At 41.1% G+C, this 16581-nt stretch overlaps 1 long non-coding RNA gene and 1 other non-coding gene across 2 annotated transcripts in view; both read right to left on the bottom strand.

Annotated features, from left to right (window-relative positions):
* LOC103228833 (uncharacterized) overlaps nucleotides 1-16581 on the bottom strand; it is a 101785-nt gene that overhangs the window by 16269 nt on the left and 68935 nt on the right. The gene's annotated exons all lie outside the window — the stretch shown is intronic.
* On the bottom strand, nucleotides 4368-4428 carry LOC119619123 (U7 small nuclear RNA). The gene has a single exon (XR_005235561.1). It is a non-coding gene; the product is annotated as a U7 small nuclear RNA (small nuclear RNA).

Genomic DNA, 16581 nt, shown 5'->3' with positions numbered 1-16581 from the left:
CTTCCCTTGGCTAGGGAAGGGAAATCCTCTGACCCCTTGTGCTTCCCAGGTGAGGTGATGGCCTGCTCTGCTTCAGCTCACCCTCCATGGGCTGTACCCACTGTCCAACCAGTCCCAGTGAGATGGACCAGGTACCTCAGTTGAAAATGCAGAAATCACCTGTCTTCTGTGTTGATCATGCTGGGAGCTGCAGACTGGAGCTGTTCCTATTTGGCCATCTTGGAACAGACTTGCTCATCACCTTTTTCAAATGTGTAGGCTGACAACAATTAATGTGAAACTAAGGATGTAGAACAAAACTTTGGGAAAATGCCTGTATTTTGAGCCAGTCAGACAAGACTTCCCTAGGCTGGGATTAAATACCCCCAAATGAACCATGGAATCTCTGAAGGCCTCCTTAGCTCATTGAACCAAATCCTGCAGTCCAAGACTGCTACCCTAAGGCCTACATGCTTGCCTCATGGGTCTTGATATTGACAGGAGATGGGATACAAAGGAGGAACAACATCTTTCTTTTCTTATTTCCTATAGTTAAAGTGTAAATGCTTTCATCATTTCCTTTTGTTTTGTCCTCATATTGCTATTTAATACTATTCGCATCAGGCAGTGTTGTCCAACACACTCTTAATACCCTCAAGCAATTTTCCATTGCCTCTAGAAGCACCTTTTCCATGGCCATGAGGACTCCACCTTCCTGGGTCACATGCAACCTGACTGCTGTTCTTTAACCAACAGAGTATCCTGAACACAGCCCTAGCATGTGAGAAGCAGACAGATCTCAATAATTACTGCTTCTCATTTCAAGTACATTTCCTCTTTCAGGGTAACTGGTGAGAAAGTGCTGACATACTCCTTACAAAGAACGAGTCTCTTTGTAATAGAAAAAAAAATGTATCTGGAAAATGCAGTGATGAAAAAATCAGAACAAATCCTTAATCTAAAACTCTTGTACACTGGAGGGTATGGCTTTGGTTGAGAGAACAATGCTCTTTGTGAAAGAAGACATAATAAAAATCCCTTCCACCTAGTGACTTTCTAGGAAATTGCCATTATAGTGCCTTTAAACCTGGCCACAATTTTGAGCTTCTGCTTGCTGGGAAATAGAGCACATGATGCCACACTGTAGGCAGCACTGAAGTTGTCTGTTCTTCCTAGGGTTGATGCCCACCTGTCATAAATTAGGAGCTTTGGGGTTTTGTTTGGAGAAACAAACTATCTGACTAACAGTGTCTCATTTATTTTCCCGTTAACAGGGAATGTCATTCAGATGATTGAAAGTACTATTAAAATATCACCAATATTACATTCACTGACTGTATTATTATAGATAGAGGAATTTAGAAAAAATTTGCTCTAGATGAACCAAATGCTGACAGTAGAATCAGTGAGAGTCTACTTTTAGGTGCTTACAAACAAAATTAGAGAAAAAGATCTGGATAAATTCTATTGGTTTGTTTGTTTGTTTTGAGATAGAGTCTTGTTCTGTGCCCCAGGCTGGAGTGCAGTGGTGCGATCTCGGCTCATTGAAACCTCTGCCTCCCAGGTTCAAGTGATTCTCCTGCCTCAGCCTCCTGTGTAGCTGGGATTACAGGTGGGCGCCAACACACTTGGCTAATTTTTGTATATTTAGTAAAGACGGGGTTTCACCATGGTGGCCAAGCTGGTCTCAAACTCTGGACTTCAAATGATCCACTCACCTTGGCTTCCCAAAGTGTTGGGATTACAGGTGTGAGCCACTGTGTCCACTTGATAAATTCTAAAAAGATGGATTTTTGGTTTTGTTTCTGTTTTTTTTAAGGGTATATATAATGTGGAAATAATAACAAATCTCATTACACACACACATATATATACATATATATAAAAATTAATCTCCCAAATAGTTGTGAAACTTAAGACATGGAAATAACATGATGCCTCATTCCCAGCTTCATCCTACTTTTCTACCCTCCATTATCTCTGCCTCTTCTTCCTTATTTAATTTACTTTTGATCTTGTTGCACACATACACATACATCATCTCAAATTCTTTCTTATAACAAGCCAGATATACATAAAATAAATAGGGTTCATGCAGTTGGTGGCTTTAGAACCAGCATAGGAAGCTTGACATTTCAGCAGGAAAATCTTTTATAAGCCACCTCTGGAATTTAACATGGAAGTGGTTTCCTACCAGAGTGATGGAAGGCAGGCTTCTCAGATCATGTGAGTCCCCTAACGCAGCTAGCTACACATCATCATACTCTCATTTGTCTTTTCTGCATATGCTACATAGTAAACTGTCAGGCATGAGGTACTGGTTGACTAATAAATGATTAATTTGCATTACTTTGTGACATTTCTGCTCAGAACTATAAACATTCTATATTATTTCAAGGTTTAGTCTCAAGCAATCTAAAGCCAAGTGGGTTAAAAAAAGATGTGGGCATATAAACATGCTGTCATATTTCTGATAACCAGTTGCTTTAGAAGAGGGCTAGTTGCATATAAATTTAGTGAAAGAAAATTAATATAAATCATTGTTTCACTGTAGCAGGATTTTAAGCAGCTGAAATCCACCTTCCTAGCCTTTGGATTCTGTCTGTAAAAGGTTGCCGTCAGAAGTGAATGTTAGAATATTTTTTTCTGTATTTAGCTTGGGAATGTGATCTTAGAAACCTGGATTAATTTCTCTTCCTTCCACTGCTTGCAACCTCCAAACAGACTTTGCTAATTTTAAGCTATTCTAGCCATACTCTGTCCCTGGGTTGACTTAAGGAGGGTGTTCTTCTGGTACATCTGTAACCACCTTGGATTAGAGCCTAGACAGACACGCCATTCTCAATATTGTAATGGCAAGGTACAGTGTACTTCATCTGTGCATTCTAAAAGGGTTTTAAAAACAATGAGTTGGTCATAGAGCAGTTTGGGATCCTCGGCCAAAGAATAGTTGATGAATATAATGCTAATCACACCAGGGGCAGTCGTAATGAGACATGATGAAGTTCCTTCCCAGAGATCTGAAGTTAATTCATGACTGGAATTAGACACACAGTGCTATGAGAGGCATTGTTGAAAGAAGTGATGTTTAAGCTGAGGCTTCAAAGGTGAAGTGAGAAAGGATCCATCAATGAAGGCAAGGGGAATCATGTTCAGTCAGTGGGACAGAGGAGGCAAGTACTGAACACAGAAAAGCATGGTGCATTCAAGGAACCAAAAGGTGATTATTGCAGGGTGACAAGGAAAATGGGTATGGATAAGGGTGGGAAAGTGGTAGGGACCTGAGTGTGAAGATTCTTACAAATTAAATTGCTTGAACATTTAAGGGTTATGGGAAATCATGAAGCTCTTTAAGTACCTAATCACATTTATATTGTAGAAAAGGCATTCATCCATCTAGGTAGGATGCTTCCTCTCATTTCCACACTTTAGTTGTCTGTGCTGGAGGGTGGAGAGGTGCTGACCCTGCTCATTGCCATAGAGAATAAGTTGGCTTCTCTTAGAGCCAAAAAGACATGCCTTTCTTCCTGGGTCCTTTGCATCTGCCTGCAGTGCTCGTACTCTTCACTTGGTTGACTCATTCTTACTCTTGTAGTCTTACCTTGAAAGTCACCTCCTTAGAGAGGTCCTCCCTGACCACCTCATAATTACAATGCCCTCTCCCCATATTCTCTATTTCAGCACTTTGCTTATTTCCTATATAGCACTCATGACAATTTGCAAGTTGGGGTTTTCTTGAGGAACCCCTTTTTGTCTTTCTCTCACTAGTACAAAAATGCTCCATAGCATTGGAAATTCATACTTTGCCTGTGTTACTCACTGGCATATCCAGAGCACCGTCATGAGAGACTGAGTGTAGGGAGACCAGTTAGGGAACCGCTGTAATCATTCAAGTGAGAGGTACTGGTGGTCTGGGCCTAGGTTAATAGCAGTGCACTCATTTAGGGATATTTTTAAAATAGGCAAACAGGTCTTGATAATTGATTGGATGGTGGGAAAGAGAAAGGTCAAGAGTCCCCAGACTTCAGGGACTCTCAGAGTTCTAGATGTCCAAAAGGATTAGAAAAAAAAATCAGCTGTTACTAATGGAAATCATATAATAAGCAGTTTCAGAAAAATTGTTCCACAGCTATTATAAGGGTTTTAAAGCTATTATTAATAGCAAAACTGAAAAAGTAGGTAGTAAGCAGAAAAAAGAGCACTGATTTATAGCCTGCAGAAGGATTTCAAAGTGTTGCAATAAAAAGCAAGTGATAAACAGTTTTTAGAAGTATAGCAATCCCTTGTTTGAGACTGCTCAACTGTAATGATAATTCTTCAGTTACAGAATAGTATAAAAGTAGGTGTAAGGTGGGCTTTTTTGTTTGTTTGTTTGTTTTTTGCTGTGTGGGGTTTTCCTGTAAAATCCAGGAGAACTGCTGGACAAATTCTAGAAGAGCTGTAACTGGTATAAGATTTAAGTCACATCAAATCAGCAGACTTCAGTAAGATTTTAGAATAATGCTAATCAATATGCTATATATACATATTTATAACTATAGATACCAACAAAAATGTCTTCTATGATTTTTGTAATGTTTGGAAAAAGAAGTCATAGTACAAGACACTTTCTATATATATTATGTTGATTACTGCACCCTCTTTGCAAAGTGAAATTTATTGATTTTATTTTAAAATTGCAGGAACTGGCCTCATAGAGGCCAAATGACTTGTCCAAGGTCAATACAGTTAATTAATCACTGAATAGGTCTTAAAGTAGAGAAGAAACTAGAACCTCCATTTTACAGATCAGAAAAGTGCTCCAGAAACACTTGCCTGTGGCCCCGGGGTTTGAAATTGGTGGAAGTAGAACTAGGAAACAGCTTACCCCTTCAGTCTACTTTTTCCTCTGTAGGTCAGTACGGTGCAATAAAGCCCTGTCACATTTGGGTTTGGAAGGCTCTTTGGAGGCAGATCAGGGACAAGTGTCGTCTCTATGCATAGGGCTCACTCTCTGCTGCTCAGTTCTCCTGGTGCCCTGTTTTCTTTCTGTGCTTCTTTCTCCTTGGGGTCCCCCGATACTACTGGCAGTGTTTCCATGGACTGGTGAAGCAATAGAGGAGAGGAGTCCAGTCCACATGCTACCTGTGTGACACTGCTGGTCTCCCCATCACTCTCATGGCCCACATAGACTCTTGAGTTAGGGCCCTTTCCTCAGTGATAGCAGCTCCTGACAATTGACTCATACAAACAGTATGAATCAATTGAAGAAAGAGTGCTTCTTCCTAGAAATTTCCAAGAAAGAGGGAAAGAGAAAGAGAATCTGATGGGCCCAGTTCATCTTTTCAAGCTAGGGCACATCATAGGGCACTGGCCTATGGGTTGGCCACCCTTGCTTCAGGTACCACTCCTGGTCCATCAGCTGTGAGGATATCACACTATTTACAAAGGGCTGATCTACATAGGGCAGGGCTACAGAGAGGGCAGTTCTCCCAAAGTGGGATGTGGGCATGGCAGGTATTTTGTTGTTTGTTTTTGTTTTTTGAGACGGAGTCTCTCTCTGTCACCCAGGCTGCAGTGTGGAGTGCAGTGGTACGATCTCAGCTCACTGCAGCCTCTGCCTCCTGGGTTCAAGTGACTCTCCTGCCACAACCTCCTGAGTAGCTGGGATTACAGGCACGTGCCACCACACCTGGCTAATTTTTGTAATTTTAGTAGAGATGGGGTTTTGCCATGCTGGCCAGGCTGGTCTCGAACTCCTGACCTCAAGTGATCCCCCATGTCTTGGCCTCCCAAAGTGCTGGGATTACAGGTATGTGCCGCCACACCCAGCCTATGGCAGGTATTTTGAAGCTTGGTCTGTCTAGGTCAGTCCAAAGGGGAGCTACAGTTTACAGGGAGAAGAGGTTACTGTGGTAGAGGGTGGGCAGGGCACTCCCCAGGACAAAAGGGTTTGAATTGAATCTTGAGGTATTGATTTTTGGTTGGCCCAACGTATTAGTCAGGATTCTCCAGAGAAACAAAACCAGTTTATTATAAGAATTGGCTCATATGATTATGAAGGCCAAGAGGTTCCACAATCTGCCATCTGCCAGCTAGAGAACCAGGAAAGCCGGTGGTATAATTCAGTCCAAACCTTAACCGGGGAGCTGATGGTGTAACTCCCAGTCCAAGACCAAAGTTCTGAGAATTGAGAGGAGAGGGTGCTGCTGATGTAAGTCTCAGAGTCCAAAGGCCTGAGAATGAGGAGCTCTGACATCCATGAGCAGAAAAAGATATATATCTCTCTCAAGAAGAGAGACAGAATGTGCCCCTCCTTCACCTTTTTGTTCTGTTTGGGTTCTCAACAGATTGGATTATGCTCACCCCCATTGGTGAGGGTGGATTTTCTTTACTCAGCCTACACTCTGCTCAGAGAGAGTAACACCTTCCAGAGACAGTCTCACAGATACACACAGAAAGAATGATTTACTACTATCTGGGCATTCCTTAGCTCAGTCCAGTTGACACATAAAATTAGCCATCACCCTCAGTAAGGAGACGGGTGACACGAGGGACAGAGAAAACGGCATGTGCAAAGGCACAGAGGCTTGGCTTGTGAGAGCACAGCATACACAGGAAATGCAAATCATTCAGTGTGGCTGGAATGTCAAGTCTATGGAGGAATGCAGGGAGAGATGGGGCTGGAAAGGTAGGCGAAGCTAGACTTGTGATTCTCAGCTAGAGGCTGTATTACCTTACAAGCAGCATTAGGAAATGTAGATGATCTTTTTAAATTTGTTTATTTGTTTTCCAGTTATGATGGGGAATGGGGATTGTTGTTGGCATTTAGTGGGTGGGACTAGAAATGAGAAGGGCAATCCTGCAAACAGAAGAACTGTTGTGCCCTAATTGCCAACACGGCTTTCATTGGGAAACATGGGGCTAAACTGTGAAGGCTCTTCAATGTCATGCCAAGGGATATGGATTTTAGTCCCAAGAAGGGTGGTGAATAGGAATAAGGAGTTTAGAGAAGCTTCTAGATTTTGACTTGGGCAGTTGGGTGGAAGGTGGATCTAATCATTGAGGCTGGGATTATAGGGAGAGGGGAACAGAGGTAAGAAATGGCCAGAAAGATGAATTCACATTGCATATGTCAACATATAGGTGAAGTTGCCCGAGAGTCTGTTCAAATGCACTGCATAGCTCAGGAATGAGACTGGAGGAGCGATGTTGGTGTGGAAGTCCTCAGAGCATCAGGAATAGGTGAAATTGTGGGCATAGATGAGATCACTCAGAATGAGTGTGAATTTTGGATTATCCAAGCCCGATTTTTAATCTTAGACAGGCTTTCCTGCTTTCTACTCAGTGTGTTCACAGGAAATACCAATTAAAATTAATTTCAACATAAGTAAAACATAATTAGGAAGATAAATTTCCTGCCAAAAATATAATGAACTCTAGAGTGAAATGTAAAATGTTTTTAGCTCACTTATGTGACACTTTTATATGATGCTTTACCTTTCTTGATTCTATGAAGCCTAGTAAGTTAGAGCAGAAAATATTTTAGAAGTTTTAAGGAGATTAGTAACAAAAAAATGAAGGTTAGTTCTTTCTCCTCTTTCTTAAGAGCTCAGATGATCTGGACTGTGTATTTCTCTGGTTCCTCATTTAGCTGACGGTTTTCTGACCTATTACAGAGGGAAGTCGTCAGCTAGTAAGAAGGAAGGAATATACCAGGACATAAACTTTGTTTCTCCTCCCTCTTGTCATAGAAATTATATTTTCCCACTGTTGTTCATCTGAAGCATGCCTGCCCAGATAGAAGGGGCAATGCATTGTATGATTTTTTTATGATCTAGTGATTTAAATCTTAAGTTTCAATGGAGAAAACCGAGCAGCCTAAATTATTGGCACATAAACCCATAGAGAATAGTCATTGATTAAGATAATCAATAGATGTTATTTTCAATAACAACAGCAGTGTGTTCTTCACCACTTCTAGAAGCACGTGGAAGTTCTTGGGAAGAATACTATTACTGCGGTTCAGACTAGCTTAGATTTTCAGATTGTTCTCTACTGAGATGGTTTCACTGGGTTTCAGTAGAATGGAGTCATGACTGTTTTCTAACATAATACTCAGCTTCCCTTGGGATCTCCCTGGGAAGGGTATGGAAACAAAGATTGAGTAGAAGCTGTTAATTTCCTCAGATGACCTGCCATTCAGTTAACTGTCAAAGGCCCATTTGTAAATAACAGCACAGATTATCTGCACTCCAAGTTCTTGCCAAGTGACTGTCACTTGGAACACTCTGTGGACAGATTCTTATCAAGAACTTAATTGTGAGAAACAACATTCACACAGGGTTGTCTGTAGACGTGCAGTCCATAATTTCCCTAGAAGATTGTTTCCCAAAGTGTCATCCTTAAATTTCCCTGAAATGTAAACAGGTAGTATATGATAAAATGATCAAATTGTTTTGGTAACACTCTAGATTAGACAAAGTTTCTTTACTGAAGAACTTCTTGAAACATTAGTATATGTCAATGTACATGTAAATATCCAAGAAATAAGAATCTGAGTAGGCAGTATTTCTCAAATTTACTTGATCACAGAGCTCTTAGATAATATTATGAGAAATATGCATGTGTGGCTGGGCGTGGTGGCTCATGCCTGTAATCCCAACACTTTGGGAAGCCGAGGCGGGTAGCTTACTTTAGGTCAGGAGTTCAAAACCAGCCTGGCCAACATGGTGAAACCCTGTATCTACTAAAAATACAAAAATTAGCTGGGCATGGTGGCATACACCTATAATCCCAGCTACTCAGGAGGCTGAGGCAAGAGAATCGCTTGAACCTGGAGGTAGAGATTGCAGTGAGCCGGGATCACATCACCTGCACTCCAGCCTGGGTGACAGAGCAAGACTCTGTCTCAAAAAAAAAAAAAAAAAAAAAAAGAAAAGAAAAAAAAAGAAAGAAAAAAAATACTCATGTGCCTCAGGATACACCTTATACTACTGGATATTCTAAATTTTATGCCAGGTCATCAGCATTCTAGGCACTTGATTACTTTACTCTGGTCTCCCTTCTCATAGAATTACTTTAAATTTATAGTATGTGATTAGCCTATATTGAAGGACATTGTAAAAAATAGCCCTATAGCATTCACTATTATAAAGATGGCCTGTTAGACATTGTCTGTGGCCAAGCCAGTAACACTCTGTTGGGGTCCATGGAGACATTTCTCTTAAGTCAACACAGTGATACTTATACACCATCTGAGCAGCATATCTTTTAAAATCCTACAGTCACTATAAATTTTATCACTGATATTTTTTCTTTGCTTTCACTGGTAGGCAGTTCAGAGTGAAATTTGCAGTCTACCTCTAGCAATAATACATGACTGTATGGTATGCACTTTGTACAAATTTTATCTTGGTTTACGTATGTTTTCTTTCCCATACTTCCCACTAACTTAATTCCCAAATTTAAAAATCCTGTTCATTCACTCTTCCAATAAAAATTCATTTAGCACCCTCTCTGGGACAAGCATTAGTCTAGGTGTTGAAACTATAATGATGATAAAGATATATATGGTCTTTGCCCTCCAAATCTTATAGTCTAGAGCTGGATATAGACTAGCAAATATACAATACCCTGCATCCAGTGTGATAAAGGACATGATGGAGAAGTACAAGAGGGATACCTAACCCCTGTGAAGAGATTGGGGAACACTTAAGCCTACTATATACAACCATTAGAAATAAGCTTCTTCAAGCACACTGACTGACCTACAGCTTTGGACCTCTACTTTATTCTATGGTCAAACCCCTTTGTGCCCATCCCCTGTCCTAAGCTGCATCCAGCATGGTGTCCCAGGGCAGCACTGTTATGCTGGATTCTTCTGCTTTGGTGTTTGGGCCAGTGCCTACTCTCATTTCCTGGTAGGAGATTCTGCAAAGTCTCATGGCTAAACGTATCTGGCTTTGGATAGTCTGTGTTTCCAACAGCCCACTGTTGGGGGAGGGCTTCCATATCCAATAAACTAAACAGTTAGGAAGATGGTAGAAGGAGAGGGAAGAAGGTCATGAGGACATATCCATTGGATGTACCTGCATTTAGGAGGAAGAAGGAAGAAGAGCTAAAGAAGGATCCAGGGAAGGAACTGCCAGGAAGACAGGAAGCCTAGGGTGGCTGACGAGAGGATTTTAAAAGTACAGAGTAGTTAAGAAGCCTAAAGATGATTGTGTAGCCACTGGATTTGGTGATGAGACAGGTAAAGACCACCTCCAAAGAGCAATTATACCTGGGTGATCAGGATGCAGAGAGTTAAGAATTATACAGTCCAGTGTGGTTGTGGGTGGGGAGGCAGTGGAAACAGCAAGTATGGACTAGTTGACAATTTGGGGAGTAGGCGGAAAGTGAGAGCTAGGGTGGTACTTTAAGGTAACAGCAGGGTCAGGGGAAGTTTGGTGCTTTTTTGAAAAACCAAATGCTTCACCCATATATATGTCTCATCACAAAAGACTGCCTAAATGTAGCTATGCCACGGTTGCTGGGCACTGGGATAATGCATACAGTCAACATTCTGAAATGTCTCTTAAAAGAGCACTTGAATCATAACCTAAATTTTTAGGAGGGGCAGTGATTTCTTATCCACCATATCTTGATCAAACTTCAGATAGCCTTAACCTAATATTTGAAAAGTGAATAGTTTAAAGTCATTTGTTGAGTTGTTCCTTTGCAGTAGGGTAATAACCAAATAGTGACAACTAAACAGAGGATTTTGCAAGCAGAGCACCTCTGCTGGCAGCAACAGCCCAGGGTGGCAGCTGTCCTGAGGGAAAGACATGGGTTTGACACTGAGGAGAGTGAAGGGAAAGCTCAAAGGGTGAGGATGGTCCCCCAAAGTCTTCTTAAACTGTAAGTACAGAATATAGGACAGCACTTCAGGTAATAGGGTAATGGGACAAAGAACTTCCTGGTGACTTCTGCACATACACACATGCACATGCACATACACACACATACCTGTGCTACTGATCTACCTCTATGTGTGTCTGCTGAGGCCCAAGCTTGTCCACACTTTGAGGTCATTCTGTTTGTGGTAAGGAAGCAGACAAGAAGTCCTGGAGATTTTCCTCAGATTCTTTGCTTAGCTACCTCTGGGAGTCCACTGCGCAGAAGGGCCCTGAGCCCTGCTGCCCTCTCTACTCCTTCATTGCTAAGGCCTGGCCTCCTCCAATCCTCACTGTAGATGCTTGCCCTAAAGGGGATCATCTTCTTCATTGCTCATCCCACTTCCCCTCTCATCCTTGCCTGGCCCGTCCTTCCAAGGACCAGTGTTAATTCACTGGGTCAGGGAAAAGCTAATAATAGTATCAGCTAACTTTAGAGTTATGTGCCAGGCACTGTTCAAACTGCTTTACATGAATTATTTCATTTTATCATCCTAACAAATCTTTGAGGTGATGGGTTTACAGATGAGGAAGTAGGACAAACAGCTTTAGGAACTTGTCCAAGGTCACACATCTAGGAAGTTTCAGAGCTGAGATGCTGGATTCAGAGTCTATGTTCTTAGCTCCTAGGTTATATTATGTCATGTATAAGTTTAGATGAAAAAGGCCAGGAGAACAGACAATTCTTCCACACCACTACATGTCAGCAGCATAGGCACAGGCTGAGTATTAGCAGAGCCAGAATCCAGGCCTAGAATCTGGGCAACAGGCCCAAGGCCTCAGTAGACAGAGGAAAGCTCCCCTCCAGCCTAAGCCAATAGGAGGCTTCATTTGGGAAAGCCCATCCATGGGATGGCTGGGTGGGGGTAGAGAAAGAAACACCTGGCAGGGCACGAAAGTGGGAGATTAAGGCTGGATCTGCACAATCCAATGGCTTATATCCTTTTCCTTGGACCTACATTAGAAGCCCTGTTATGGGCTGAATTATGTCCCCCCAAAAGATTTTAATGTCCTAGCTCTCAACCTGTGAATGTGACCTTATTTCGAAAAAAGGGCTTTGCATATAATCAAGTTCAAATGAGATGATTAGCATTGGGCCTAATCCAATTGACTGTATCATTATAAAAGGGGGGAATTTGGACCTAGAAACAGACACACATACAGGGAGAATGCCATGTGAAGATGAAGGCAGAGACTGGGATGATGTATCTACAGGCCAAGAATGCCAAAGATTACCAGGAAACCACCAGAAACTAGGAGAGGGACATGAAAGTTTCTCCCTCACAGCTCTCAGAAGGAATCAATCCTGCCAACACTTTGATTTTGGACTTCTAGCTTCCAGAATGGTGAGACAAGTGATTTCTTTGTTTAAGCCACCGCATTTGTGGTACTTTATTACAGCAGTACTAGGAACCTACTACAAATCCTAATGCCAAGATCCCAGCTTCATGTGAAGCTCAGGATGGCTGAAATGTTCTGGCTGTAGTTCACACTCACAAGTCAGAAGGCTCTCTCAGGGATCCCTCTTTTTCATGATAGAGACCCTGGATCAAGCAAGAAGGAAAGGGAAAGGAAGGGATATTTGTGAAAACTGCAGACTGCCAGAAGATACAGGCACATTAAGTCAGTATTTGCAGACTTAACACAAATTCAACTGGTACTGCATCAGTCATCAGCCGTTAGATTTTGTCATCTGTCTCTGGCAACACAAATCTGCAACTCCTTCATTTAAAGAAATACGCACATTGCTTACTAATCAACATGCACTATCATCTGGTATTGCAGAGCAGGTGGATCAGTTAGGATGAGCTGCATATCATTCTAGAGGAAATGCCTGAATCTCATGCTCACCTTCACCTCCCAAACTGGACTTTTCAAGACATACAGAGAACTGGGAACTTAGCAGTTATGGAAAAGTCCTGTGAAATAAAAAGTAAGAAATATGCTCTCAAGGTTAGTGCTTTATTCTGAAGGTCTCTGTACCACTTTCAAGGCTATACACTAAAGATGGGAGCTTTTTCATACAAGTTACTTGCATCCTGACCTTTCTGGCTGTCTTTTCACCATTCTAGACATTGGAGTATACGGAGCCGGATCTGTAGGGTTAGCCTCAGCAGAACACAATGATAGCAGAATGATAGATTCTTGGTAGAAGAAACCATCCAAGCCATGGCAGAATGAATGCTTACCATTATGTGGGAATCTAAATAAAACGAGACACAGGAATCTCCACATACATTGGTATCTATTAGAAGTTTTAGAAGTCTCACTAGGTGATGCTGTCATAATCACTCTCTAAGGTCCGCAAGGATTCTGGTCACTGGGATGTGAAAGCCAGAAATGCTGAAATTTCCAGCCTGTATGCTGGGAGTCACATGTCAATGAGCTTTATTGAGTCAAGGTAGTAATCAGGTGTGCCTAAGGGTCAAATCAATCTGAGATTCACACTGTCTGAGTTTTCTCTGAACCTAGTCTAGTCAAAAGGCATCTAAGCCTTTCTTTTTTTTTATTTTTAGCCGACGAGAATGTTCCACTAACATGTACATATAATATTAATAACCAGAGCAAATGTTTCTTCCAGTGGAAAGAAGATTGCCAGGGAACTAGAGGCCTGGATCACTGTCCTGAGAATAGAAACCCGAGCAATTCAAACCCTCTTTCCTCATTTGTAAAAGATGGACTTGTACCTAGTAATCTCAAAGGTAACCTATAAGTCTAAAATTTCACAGTTTTGTCTTAAACCCCCCAATATTCATATGATTGAATAAATAGTATGTGATTTTTCAGCACATTCTCATATTTTCAAGTAATCATTTTAGAAATCAGAAAGAACAAAATTATTGCTGTCACAGTAGAAAACACTCACTTCACTTTTCCCTATTATCAATTTGTGACCTAATTTAGCATCTTATTATAAATGATCTGATTATTAATACTGAATAAAACACTCTAATCATAATAACACAATAATGCAATATTGTTCAGTACATATAATAAATAAACGTCAGTTTGATGGCTATCAGTGGATGTGAATTGGGAGTGGGGTGAGAGGGGAAGACATAACTACCCATGTTGGGACCAGTTCTTTAACTGTTCTTGTAGCTTCAATGACACTTTCTTTTCTTTTTTTCTTTTTTTGAGATGGAGTCTCGCTCTGTCACCCAGGCTGGAGTATAGTGGTGAGATCTTGGCTCACTGCAACCTCTGCTGCCCGGGTTCAAGTGATTCTCCTGCTTCAGCCTCCCAAGTAGCTGCGATTATGGGTGCCTGCCACCACACCCAACTAATTTTTGTAGTTTTTGGTAGAGACGGGGTTTCACCATGTTGGCCAGGCTGGTCTTGAAATCCTGACCTCATGATCCACCTGACTTGGCCTCCCAAAGTGTTGGGATTACAGGCATGAGTCACTGTGCCCAGCTTCAGTGGCATTTTCACAACATTCTTGCCCAGAACTTCTGTGTAATTTTCTTAGTTATTGTCAAAATGGTTGCTTTGCTCCATTCTAGAAAGGAAATGTTTCACTGAAGATCAAAACCTCCATTTGTATCTACAAAGTCCATGGCAGCATTTTATCTATTGTTGTTATTATTATTGAAAATTAAAGGTGCAATATTAAATATTTTCAGTGGTGGAAGCTATAGAACTTTTGCCTTCTTACAAAGAGGGTGCACAATGTAGCTCTGATTACTAGCCGATTGTGTGGGACAACCAAGGCTTTCAGTGAAAGGAATTTCTGCTGACAAGCTCTTAAAAGATCATGTGCTTGGCCCTTAGCCCTTGAACATGGTGAACATTTGCCATGGATAGCAGCCTTGAAAACCCTATGGCCCATAATAAAAGAAGAGTCTCCCCACTTTTACAGGGTCAAACATATGCTGCATGCTTCCCTGTCAGCCCTGGCAGCATAAACAGGTTCCTTTCATAATGCAGCATACAGAAAGCCTATAATTATCAGCTGCAGGTAGTGACCACCTGCCCATGGAATATACAGAACTGGAAAAAAATGTGGAAGAATCTGTAGTAAGAATGATCCTTTTGAATTGTTTCTGAGAGGCCCCGCCTTTGAGGGTTTTAGAATAGATATGACTTTAATCAACCTCCTTTTGCTTACTGAACTGGCAATTTCAGTCAGAAGGTAATCATACACAGACAATTATGGCTTCAAGAATTTTACTAACATATTTAGCCAGGGCACTACTCCATTGAATTTCATACTACTGTATTTTCTGGGCTAACTTTCAAAACCAGGATGTCTTTGTTTGGTATTCATTTTGGCATTTGATTATGGAGTGGATCTTGCACACTGCCAAGATCCCCAGTGAGGACCAAGCTACCAGCTTACTCTCACAGCCACCAGGAGCACTGCCTGGGGAAGACGTGCAGCTGAGTCCCTCCCCAGGATTTGCCTTCGGCCTAAGGGAGCTGCCTTACATAAGGTTATACCCACTTTCTTTGGCAGCTCATATCCAGTGATTGGTCTATCGAGTGGTACAAGGCACACCCCCTTATCTCAATTTTGGAAAGTTCTGAAGGGTCATCTTAGGTTCAGAGCCTCCCAAGGGATGAGATAAAGTCTCCGTTGTGACTGAATTATAGTTCAACATCTCCTTCTGCTCCATCCTGTCTCCCTCACTCCCTTATAGGTACTATTACTGACAGCATCCCTACAATAAACTCTGCACACAACCTCATATAGATTTTGTAGAATTGTTTTATTTTTAAAGTCTTCTTATTTTAAAAAAAATCAGATTGGTGATTAGACATTTCAATGACTATCTCAGATTTAGGTTTCTGTAATGAGAGGATCCAACTATCCATTGGCAATTTCCCATGTGTTCCTCGTCTGGAATGACTTGGGTCTCGATTAATTCATTAGACTTTGTCTACAACTCTCAGGATTAGGGAGAGTTGAAAGTCAGCTTTCTACCCACATAGCTTCTATTGTTTTTAGTCATTTCAAGATGTCTAAAATAAGGTTTAACACTATCTGCCCAACATCTCTCTCTGATGTTAGTCAAAGGATACAAATTTCAGTTAGGAATAATAAGTTCAAGAGATCTATTATACAACATGATGACTATAGTTACTAACAATGTATTGTATTCTTGAACATCACTGAAAGTAGATTTTAAGTGCTCTCACCACACAAATGATAAGTATTTGAGGTAATGCATATGATAATTTAGCTCAATTTAGCCATTTCACAATGTATACATACTTCAAAACAACCAGTTGCATGCAATAAATATATATGATAATTGTTATTTGTCAATTAAAACTTTTTAAAAATAAAAGGCTGAGGCGTCCCTGTGCTTTTCCAATTTAGTGTAAATTGCATCTATGGTATGAAAAAAAGTAGGAATCTTTTCCCTTGCTTAGAAAAAAAAAATACTATCTGGATGAAATCCCATCTGCTAGAATAATAATGTGACAGGAATAGGCTACTATTTATTCTGCTCCCAGGAAGATGGATCTAAATGTAGAAAAGGCCTGGAGTCATGTCCAATCTATTCCAATCTCAGGGTGGAGGTCAACCCTTGGTCATCTCCAAACCAAAGAAAACTAAGAAGGCCAGTCATTTTGGGGGATGGCTTTGGGGATTTATTCTATCCTCAGATGTGGTCAAGAGTATTTGGAGGTAAGAAGTGAATGCTAGTAGTCTTCAGGCTCTTGAGAACTGACCCTA

Source organism: Chlorocebus sabaeus, chromosome 24, assembly GCF_047675955.1.
Source record: "Chlorocebus sabaeus isolate Y175 chromosome 24, mChlSab1.0.hap1, whole genome shotgun sequence".
Taxonomy (NCBI): domain Eukaryota; kingdom Metazoa; phylum Chordata; class Mammalia; order Primates; family Cercopithecidae; genus Chlorocebus; species Chlorocebus sabaeus.
The sequence above is the reverse complement of the archived record's forward strand: the minus strand, read 5'-3'. Positions and strand labels throughout refer to the sequence as shown.